We start from the raw sequence: 13,149 nt of genomic DNA, 5'->3' as shown, positions 1-13,149 counted from the left end.
TTCAGGATCACGGGTAGACCGCGAGCCTGTCAAGTTATGTGATAGGACCTGTTGTCTATGAAATCATTTTTCATGTACAATAAAAACTGACTTCATATGTTATGTGGATATAAAATTGCTATTGCACCAATGAAGTTGTTGAGAATGCCTTACAATAGATATAAATTGATTTATACATGTACAGTATATCTCCATCGAAGTTTGATTATGTTCAAATGTTAAAGAAAAATTGAAAAATGATTTTCAAACAATGTTTAAGAGGTTAATCAAAAATACACACCACTTCAGTCAAGTGTCTGAAGGGAGCACCTCAAAGTGCTCGCTTCGACGTAGTTTGTGACGACAGGTGTATGTACGACAGACGGTTAGGCCCAGAATCTAAAACCTCTCGCTTTGACACGACAACCGGTAAGGCCCAAGAACTCAGTGCTCGCTTTGACGTAGTTTCTGACAAAGGATGTAGTTACGACAGCCGGTAAGGCCCAGCACCTCAATGCTCAAAGAACTCAAGTAGACGTCTATGACAGCGGCAGTATTAAGCATCTCAAAGAGCTTGCTTCGGCGTTGTTTTTGACGTTTACGTTTGGTGGAGCGAAAATCTGACCACGAGAAAGCGAAATGACACCTATCAGCTGACATAGCTGTTGTACTGTACGACGTGCCGGCCCTCCATACTTACCACAGAGCTGTGGGTTCAGATGACCATAACAAACCAGTGTTTGTGGTAGACATCTTGCCGTGTCATAACCATCTTAAAGCCATCTTCAAAATGGACAAGTGTCCATAAAACTTTTATCTTCATCTAAACGGAGCCTACATTTACGACCGGGTTAACTTTAAATTACTCTCAAACCACGCAAAACACATACTAATAGTTATAATATGGAGCCTATCTGTTGTCTAGGTTAAGTATAAATGGCAAATGAATATAGAATTAGTACAAGATGGCTTTTGGACTAGCTTAAGGAGGTGGAACAACCGTGTAGATTGCTGCTTATCGAAGGTGATTTATTGAGTTTGACATCACATTGTTTGTTACCTGCCCCGTTCTTTTACTTAATTTGCTATTATCGTAGAGAACTCCTGAGACTTCTCCGTCGTTTGAATAACAGACTCAAACCACAGAACTGAGTTTTATGGGTTTCTGACGATGCTTTGCTATGAGAACTTCGCTTCTAAACTAAGGACTTTTCCCATCCTGTTCAATTATTCATAAAATTATCACTTTAGAGAATTATTACACAAAACGTCTGTTATTTGAACAAAATATTTCAATTGTTATTTTAGCGTGGTAGTTGTCTCGAGTGTCCTGAACCCGTATCAAATACATACTGCCGTAAAAACCTGTGACAGTGTTAAAAACGATCTGCAATACAAGCACGGGTAATACACTTTAGCAATCAAAGATACCTTCCTGAAATGCTTAGTAGTGAAAGGAATTTAAAGGGTTTGTTTACATTACGAAGTGGCGATGAAATCTCAATCACAGCTACATGTACGTGTAATATCGGTTTACTGTAGTTTATATAACTGTACACTGTACATGTATTTTTTCGACGAAACAAATGACAGATAAGGACACGTTGATATGATTGGCAATACAAATGTCGCGGTGTTTTACTAAGTTGGTGGGTTCGATGCTTGCTAATATGTCCGTTACCAATACCTTTTATTTCGGAATTGACTTTAATTTACATGACGGGTGTCACTGATGAAAAGGATTAATTTAAACATGCAGTTTATTTGCTGATAGTTTGCCCAAGTTGTATCAATTTTTAGAATGATTTTTTGTTATATGTTGGTTTTATACTGCCAACTAACAATATCTCCGATTTATCTTAATATCTAATTTTGAAAATAAATGCACTATGTAGTGCAAAAATAATTCAATAGATTTGCATTTCTGATTGTCTACTACTTCAATAATATACCCATCTGGAATGCTGATAAATATTGTTTAGAATCTGATCAGGTACTCCAATTGCCTCATAATGTATATATTTAACATAATCATCTGATATCCTTGAATTAATCTATGCTTTTTCACCTCATGTAATTAATAATTGTTCAGCTTATTGCAAACTTGCATATACATGTATTGTAAACCTATTTGATAATCATACTAGTAAATATCACCGTATCAGACACCAGGTACTGGTGTGTTGACGTTTGTTTTCAAACTAAGACATGGTTGATCCCCGTGCGATGGTACATGCGTGCCAATCATCGCATGCGTTGCTAAGAAAAGGATAAATTATCCTATAATAAGCGACTTTACGTCACAAATCGTTCTGACTTGAGGAGGACCCATGTATACCGTTAGCGTGTCTCCTTTAATATGACCTTAGAATACCTGGACAGGTAATGTCGCGCTTCCGTACGCCACAACAACGCTCGTCCGTGGCTGGCTTGCACGTCCAAACATTTCAATCGGTGTATTATTCCGGCGCCTTTTCTATAAACACTCCGACAGACGGGATCAGACATTGGGGCGACCAAAGCTAGTCAAAGAATTGCAATTTGGTGTAGAAAACTTTCACTTGAGCTCAATGTATCGGCTGTAGCTGTTATCTATGGCAGTCAAGCGTTTTATTATTACGAGATAGGAGAGTTTGAAACACCTCTAGAAGTCGGCGGACTCCAAGTGTCCGGCCCTTACACCTTAAGGACTGTCTCGGACACCGCACGCCCCAAGTATACTGGAGTACCCTCCAGACGGCCCTCGACATACCATGGATGGAACTATGCGAGAGGGTGTCCTCGATCGTCCGTTCGTGGTAATATCGTAGCATAACATCAACAAAGTCGGCCCAGTAGAAATTGGTAAAAACCGAAACCTTTAGAAAAGATATAACATATTCATGTTTTTTCCTTAATAACTTACAGTAATAGCGAATCATTAAAGCCAAAACTGAAAATAGATACTAACGTTCTTGTAGGTGTATTTTCTTCTTCTTTTTTCCCCAAAGTCGTTTTCCCTGGTATAATACTGTAAACACATACATGATATATGTATCGAATGTTTGTTATAAAATAAACAGGACAACTATGGCATGATTGAAGAAACCAGGTTTGCTTTCCTTTAGAATAGCTATCACAACGTACCATTATCATTTTCGAGTAATTTGTAATGATTCATATGGCATTATACAAGGCGATCAAAACAGTTTTATAACATGGACATTTTGTTATAATTGTACAATGTATATTCGACTCAAGGCTATGGAGAATTGTGACTATACCTGTAATAAATGGTTAGCAAATCTTCACCTGTATTACACAAAGTTTGGAACATACATCAAAAGTTCTGTCATGAATACAAATCACAGATTTTCTTTCATTAATAAGGCATGATAAATCATTAATAAGGCATGATAAATCATTAATAAGGCTTGATAAATCATAAATAAGACATGATAAATCATTAATAAGACATGATAAATCATTAATAAGACATGATAAATCATTAATAAGACACGATAAATCATTAATAAGGCACGATAAATCATTAATAAGACATGATAAATCATTAATAAGACACGATAAATCATTAATAAGGCACGATAAATCATTAATAAAACATGATAAATCATTAATAAAACATGATAAATCATTAATAAGACATGATAAATCATTAATAAGACACGATAAATCATTAATAAGGCACGATAAATCATTAATAAAACATGATAAATCATTAATAAGACGTGATAAATCATTAAAAAGAGACGATAAATCATTAATAAGACATGATAAATAATTAATAAGACGTGATCAATCATTAATAAGGCATGATAAATCATTAATAAGACATGATCAATCATTAATAAGACATGATAAATCATTAATAAGACATGATCAATCATTAATAAGACGTGATAAATCATTAATAAGAGACGATAAATCATTAATAAGACATGATAAATCATTAATAAGACACGATAAATCATTAATAAGACATGATAAATCATTAATAAGGCATGATAAATCATTAATAAGGCATGATAAATCATTAATAAGACATGATAAATCATTAATAAGACATGATAAATCATTAATAAGACATGATAAATCATTAATAAGACATGATAAATCATTAATAAGACACGATAAATCATTAATAAGACACGATAAATCAGTAATAAGACATGGTAAATCATAAATAAGGCATGATAGATCATTAATAAGGCATGATAAATCATTAATAAGGCATGATAAAGCATTAATAAGGCACGATAAATCATTAATAAGGCACGATAAATCATTAATAAAACATGATAAATCATTAATAAGACGTGGTAAATAATTAATAAGAGACGATAAATCATTAATAAGACATGATAAATCATTAATAAGACGTGATAAATCATTAATAAGGCATGATAAATCATTAATAAGACATGATAAATAATTAATAAGGCATGATAAATCATTAATAAGACATGATAAATCATTAATGAGGCATGATCAATCATTAATAAGGCATGATAAATCATTAATAAGATATGATAAATCATAAATAAGACATGATCAATCATTAAGAAGACATGATAAATCATTAATAAGGCATGATAAATCATTGATAAGGCACGATAAATCATTAATAAGGCATGATAAATCATTAATAAGACATGATAAATCATTAATAAGACAAGATCAATCATTAATAAGACACGACAAATCATTAATAAGACATGATAAATCATTAATAAGGCATGATACATCATTAATAAGGCATGATACATCATTAATAAGACATGATACATCATTAATAAGGCATGATACATAATTAATAAGACATGATACATCATTAATAAGACATGATAAATCATTAATAAGACATGATAAATCATTAATAAGACATGATTAAGACATGATAAATCATTAATAAGGCATGATAAATCATTAATAAGGCATGATAAATCATTAATAAGGCATGATAAATCATTAATAAGACATGATAAATCATTAATAAGACATGATAAATCATTAATAAGGCATGATAAATCATTAATAAGATATGATAAATCATTAATAAGATATGATAAATCATAAATAAGGCATGATAAATCATTAATAAGACATGATAAATCATTAATAAGGCATGATAAATCATTAATAAGACATGATAAATCATTAATGAGGCATGATAAATCATTAATAAGGCATGATAAATCATTAATAAGATATGATAAATCATAAATAAGACATGATCAATCATTAAGAAGACATGATAAATCATTAATAAGGCATGATAAATCATTGATAAGGCACGATAAATCATTAATAAGGCATGATAAATCATTAATAAGACATGATAAATCATTAATAAGACAAGATCAATCATTAATAAGACACGACAAATCATTAATAAGACATGATAAATCATTAATAAGGCATGATACATCATTAATAAGGCATGATACATCATTAATAAGACATGATACATCATTAATAAGGCATGATACATAATTAATAAGACATGATACATCATTAATAAGACATGATAAATCATTAATAAGACATGATAAATCATTAATAAGACATGATTAAGACATGATAAATCATTAATAAGGCATGATAAATCATTAATAAGGCATGATAAATCATTAATAAGGCATGATAAATCATTAATAAGACATGATAAATCATTAATAAGACATGATAAATCATTAATAAGGCATGATAAATCATTAATAAGATATGATAAATCATTAATAAGATATGATAAATCATAAATAAGGCATGATAAATCATTAATAAGACATGATAAATCATTAATAAGGCATGATAAATCATTAATAAGACATGATAAATCATTAATGAGGCATGATAAATCATTAATAAGGCATGATAAATCATTAATAAGATATGATAAATCATAAATAAGACATGATAAATCATTAATAAGGCATGATAAATCATTAATAAGACATGATAAATCATTAATAAGACATGATAAATCATTAATAAGACATGATAAATCATTAATAAGGACATGATAAATCATTAATAAGACATGATAAATCATTAATAAGGCATGATAAATCATTAATAAGACATGATAAATCATTAATAAGACATGATAAATCATTAATAAGACATGATAAATCATTAATAAGACATGATAAATCATTAATAAGACATGATAAATCATTAATAAGACATGATAAATCATTAATAAGGCATGATAAATCATTAATAAGACATGATAAATCATTAATAAGGCATGATAAATCATTAATAAGCACTGATAAATCATTAATAAGAGACATGATAAATCATTAATAAGACATGATAAATCATTAATAAGACACGATAAATCATTAATAAGACATGATAAATCATTAATAAGACATGATAAATCATTAATAAGGCATGATAAATCATTAATAAGACATGATAAATCATTAATAAGGCATGATAAATCATTAATAAGACATGATAAATCATTAATAAGACATGATAAATCATTAATAAGACACGATAAATCATTAATAAGACATGATAAATCATTAATAAGACATGATAAATCATTAATAAGGCATGATAAATCATTAATAAGGCTTGATAAATCATTAATAAGGCATGATAAATCATTAATAAGGCACGATAAATCATTAATAAGGAATGATAAATCATTAATAAGACATGATAAATCATTAATAAGACATGATAAATCATTAATAAGACATGATAAATCATTAATAAGACATGATAAATCATTAATAAGACATGATAAATCATTAATAAGGCATGATAAATCATTAATAAGGCATGATAAATCATTAATAAGACATGATAAATCATTAATAAGACATGATAAATCATAATAAGACATGATAAATCATTAATAAGACATGATAAATCATTAATAAGACATGATAAATCATTAATAAGGCATGATAAATCATTAATAAGACATGATAAATCATTAATAAGACATGATTAATCATTAATAAGACATGATAAATCATTAATAAGGCATGATAAATCATTAATAAGACATGATAAATCATTAATAAGGCTTGATAAATCATTAATAAGACATGATAAATCATTAATAAGACATGATAAATCATTAATAAGACATGATAAATCATTAATAAGACATGATAAATCATTAATAAGACATGATAAATCATTAATAAGACATGATAAATCATTAATAAGACATGATAAATCATTAATAAGACATGATAAATCATTAATAAGACATGATAAATCATTAATAAGACATGATAAATCATTAATAAGGCATGATAAATCATTAATAAGACATGATAAATCATTAATAAGACATGATAAATCATTAATAAGACATGATAAATCATTAATAAGACATGATAATCATTAATAAGACATGATAAATCATTAATAAGACATGATAAATCATTAATAAGACATGATAAATCATTAATAAGACATGATAAATCATTAATAAGACATGATAAATCATTAATAAGGCATGATAAATCATTAGTAAGACATGATAAATCATTAATAAGACAAGATCAGTCATTAATAAGACACGATAAATCATTAATAAGATATGATAAATCATTAATAAGACATGATAAATCATTAATAAGGCATGATAAATCATTAATAAGACACGACAAATCATTAATAAGACATTATAAATCATTAATAAGACACGATAAATCATACATAAGGCATGATCAATCATTAATAAGACATGATAAATCATTAATAAGATATGATAAATCATTAATAAGGCATGATAAATCATTAATAAGGCATGATAAATCATTAATAAGACACGACAAATCATTAATAAGACATTATAAATCATTAATAAGACACGATAAATCATACATAAGGCATGATCAATCATTAATAAGACATGATAAATCATTAATAATACATGATAAATCATTAATAAGACATGATAAATCATTAATAAGACATGATAAATCATTAATAAGGCATGATAAATCATTGATAAGGCACGATAAATCATTTATAAGGCATGATAAATCATTAATAAGACATGATTAATCATAAATAAGGCATGATAAATCATTTGTAAGACACGATAAATCATACATAAGGCATGATAAATCATTAATAACACATGATAAATCATTAATAAGGCACGATAAATCATTAATAAGGCATGATAAATCATAAATAAGGCATGATAAATCATTAATAAGACATGATAAATCATTAATAAGACATGATAAATCATTAATAAGGCATGATAAATCATTAATAAGACATGGTAAATCATTAATAAGACATGATAAATCATTAATAAGGCATGATAAATCATTAATAAGACATGGTAAATCATTAATAGGGCATGATAAATCATAAATAAGGCATGATAGATCATTAATAAGGCATGATAAATCATTAATAAGACATGATAAATCATTAATAAGGCACGATAAATCATTAATAAGGCACGATAAATCATTAATAAGGCATGATAAATCATTAATAGGACATGATAAATCATTAATAAGGCATGCTATTGCAATTTATCAGGACATCATTTGTTCCATAATCGCCGTAAAATGATTTTGACAGTAACATGTTCCAGACCATCTATTGTCAAGTGTTTGGTCTTGAAAATACAATGTACATTGGTAAATGCAGAAAATTCCACTCTTAAGCCTGACAAAAACCTTTTACTGTCCGTGGCTAAACCAATAAATACCCGGATTACTTATTTCTGTCAAATTTTATGTGTTCAATAACTGAATTAGTTTGTACATTGTACATACTTTTTTAAACATACATAGGTTTTAATATTTTGCTCTGAAATCTGAATAAAGATTACATTTGATGTACATAAGTGGAATTCTTCCTCAATATTATTATCATTACAAAGTGTACATATCCTCTTGTTTCTGTCTAAATTCCTGTATCTTCCTCTTTCTATATTCAAGTCAAGGGCGGATAACCGGATTCTTATTACATGTCTCTGTATTTTAGTGTCTAATGGCTTATTCAAATATGGCCGACAGTAAGAGGAAGTGATAAGATATGTATGTAAATCTCTTTTAGATGGATTATTTATCAAAGTTATACATTCCTGGCGGAAAATATAGTTTACCTTTAACTTAAATAACCTAATATCAAAATTTTGAACAGGTTCCAAATTATATATATATCTCCGATCACAAAATTGTTTATTCCCGTTTCCGCTGTACAATCCAACTACGATTGTTTTCATCCATCTCCGCAAAGTTTGTTTGTTTGTTTTTGTTTAACGTCCTATTAACAGCCAGGGTCATTTAAGGACGTGCCAGGTTTGGAGGTGGAGGAAAGCCGGAGTACCCGGGGAAAAACCACTGGCCTACAGTCAGTACCTGGCAACTGCCCCACGTAGGTTTCGAACTCGCAACCCAGAGGTGGAGGGCTAGTGATAAAGTGTCGGGACACCTTAACCACTCGGCCACCGCGGCCCCTCTCCGCAAAGCATTCCTTTAAAATGCAACTGTTAGTATCTTTGAGCATAGTTCAGTACTTTTATATCCTAATTTTCCTGACAATTAATAAAGAAACTCTCCCGATTTCAATATATAACATAACATTTGTTGTGTTTTTCTTCACAACAAAACCCTGGTGTGTACTTTTTAAATGTCGAATGCTTTATGGAAACTTCCTATTTCACACCCATAGTTTGAAACACTACTCCGGTTTCAATGTTAAGATAATAACGTTTATATATGGGGAGTATATTCAATATAGCGAATAAAGCTTTTTTGCTTTGTTCTGAAATATGTTTTTGAGTCTTAAAAAAGATCCCATTATACATGTCGTTCAACAATAAGCCGATGTGATTGAATCATCTATACTCTTATTAACTCGAGCGATCGCCCATTAATGATAACGTTGAACAAATAGATGGCTATTATATTCGAACAAAGATATACAATGTATTAGTGTTTATGTTTTGACGTTACTCCATTTTTTTCCAGATGGTTACGTAACTGAGTATACATGTTGTGAATAATAAGGATATAATTATAAAATAAAACGTGAGTTTATGGTTTTTAGGGTAAATTCAATAAACTTATTGTATGCCTTACGGCTCATGAGTACATGTTACACAAGGGTCGCGGTGGCCGAGTGGTTAAGGTGTCCCGACACTTTAACACTAGCCCTCCATCTCTGGGTTGCGAGTTCGAAACCTACGTGGGGCAGTTGCCAGGTACTGACCGTAGGCCGGTTGTTTTTCTCCAGGGTACTCCGGCTTTCCTCCACCTCCAAAACCTGGCACGTCCTTAAATGACCCTGGTTGTTAATAGGATGTTAAACAAAAACAAACCAAACAAACCAAAGATTACATGTTACACACAATACATAAGGAGAATGTGAAACAACAAGATAAAACTACGAGTTATAGAAATACAGCTCTTATCGTATTGGCTTCAAAAATAATTTAGCGGAGATGGCTTAATTCCTTGATGTATTGACATCCAATAATAATATCAGTTTCCATTAGAAGGAGATTGAACTTATTCAACGTCAGATGGAAATGATTGTAGAAGTTCATGTTCACAATTTATAGGGATATATAGACGAATTATAAGGCATCTATTCATGAAACATTATACTGTTTTTCTCTCTTTGTCAATTTCGTTTATCCAGTATGCCGAGTATTTGAAGTATCATTCTGTTCTGTATTGTTGTTATTTTATTTATCTTTTGTTTGTTTCTTTAAGCTGATATTGTAAGGGTCCCATATGGAAGAGCAGTATCTCCTTTTCGGTCCATCTATGGCTTTGGAGACATCGTATTTTTTTTTAGATCTTTTATGAGGTGAATAATGTTTATTTTTCATTATCTACATTTGTAAGTGTATAGTTTCAAGATCTAGTGATTTGTTTGTATTTCCGGTAATATTTCTGTTGTGCTTGCTTCATTTTAATTTGTGAAATGGTTAATGCATTGTTTTTGTCTGTGTGAAAGTTACTTGTAGTAGCCGATCCCCTTACTATCAATAGCGGCGTCCGTTTGTGTGTGTGTCGTCTAAATTCATTGTTTTATTCTTGGAAGTCGTTGATTTATATAAGGAAGAAGTACGCTTTAAGCACTGTATTTGGGCTTACAATGCATGCCCTCAAGTACCTACTACTACTGTATAGGTACGTTAGTATTGTGTGTTCCATAATTTCTGCTGAGTGCTTCGAAACAATATGATTTTAAGTTTATACCGTAAACGTTTGAGTAGGAAGCCGGAAGCTTTAAAAAGTCTGTAAATTATGAAATTTTGCTGATTGTCATCGTTTAAGATTTTTCACGAGATCTTGTTGAATGTTGGGATTAATATTCATATTTGTTATTATATTTTTTAATATGAAGTGTATATTAATGTTATGTCTGTGTACACATGATGGCCCTTACATTGTATATTACCCTTGAAGTAATAAAGAAGTAACTATGACTGCAAATATTTGGTGGTTACATGTACATTATCCCCACTTTTGTATCAGTCGCTGACAAAGAACTCAGATCAAGAAACATATTAACTTTGCCTTTTCCCACTATAGTTCTTATGCGAGCGAGAAATTTTGTACCTTTAAATTCAATAATAACAAATGATGAGATTCCTAGTATAACACAGCCATTTGTAGTTTGATAATGAGATACCTAGTATAACACAGCCATTTGTAGTTTGATAATGAGATACCTAGTATAACACAGCCATTTGTAGTTTGATAATGAAATACCTAGTATAACACAGCCATTTGTAGTTTGATAATGAGATACCTAGTATAAAACAGCCATTTGTAGTTTGATAATGAAATACCTAGTATAACACAGCCATTTGTAGTTTGATAATGAAATACCTAGTATAAAACAGCCATTTGTAGTTTGATAATGAAATACCTAGTATAACACACCCATTTGTAGTTTGATGATGAAATACCTAGTATAACACAGCCATTTGTAGTTCGATAATGAAATACCTAGTATAGCACAGCCATTTGTAGTTCGATAATGAAATACCTAGTATAAAACAGCCATTTGTAGTTTGATAATGAAATACCTAGTATAGCACAGCCATTTGTAGTTCGATAATGAAATACCTAGTATAACACAGCCATTTGTAGTTCGATAATGAAATACCTAGTATAGCACAGCCATTTGTAGTTTGATAGTGAGATACCTAGTATAACACAACCATTGGTAGTTTAATAACGAGATACCTAGTATTACAGCCATTTGTAGTTTGATAATGAAATACCTAGTATAACCAGAGACATATATACATGTCTATATGTCTCTGGTATAACACAGCCATTTGTAGTTTGATAATGAAATACCTAGTATAGCACAGCCATTTGTAGTTTGATAATGAAATACCTAGTATAGCACAGCCCTTTGTAGTTCGATAATGAAATACCTAGTATAGCACAGCCATTTGTAGTTTGATAATGAAATACCTAGTATAGCACAGCCATTTGTAGTTCGATAATGAAATACCTAGTATAACACAGCCATTTGTAGTTCGATAATGAAATACCTAGTATAGCACAGCCATTTGTAGTTTGATAGTGAGATACCTAGTATAACACAACCATTGGTAGTTTAATAACGAGATACCTAGTATTACAGCCATTTGTAGTTTGATAATGAAATACCTAGTATAACACAGCTATTTGTAGTTTGATAACGAGATACCTAGTATAGCACAACCATTGGTAGTTTAATAACGAGATAACCAGTATAACACAGCCATTTGTAGTTTGATAATGAGATACCTAGTATAAAACAGCCATTTGTAGTTTGATAATGAGATACCTAGTATAACACAGCCATTTGTAGTTTGATAATGAAATACCTAGTATAACACAGCCATTTGTAGTTTGATAATGAGATACCTAGTATAAAACAGCCATTTGTAGTTTGATAATGAAATACCTAGTATAACACACCCATTTGTAGTTTGATGATGAAATACCTAGTATAACACAGCCATTTGTAGTTTGATAATGAGATACCTAGTATAACACAGCCCTTTGTAGTTCGATAATGAAATACCTAGTATAACACACCCATTTGTAGTTTGATAATGAAATACCTAGTATAACACACCCATTTGTAGTTTGATAATGAAATACCTAGTATAACCAGAGACATATATACATGTCTATATGTCTCTGG

This window comes from Pecten maximus, chromosome 12 (genome assembly GCF_902652985.1).
Source record: "Pecten maximus chromosome 12, xPecMax1.1, whole genome shotgun sequence".
Lineage (NCBI taxonomy): Eukaryota > Metazoa > Mollusca > Bivalvia > Pectinida > Pectinidae > Pecten > Pecten maximus.
This window is presented reverse-complemented; position numbering follows the sequence as displayed.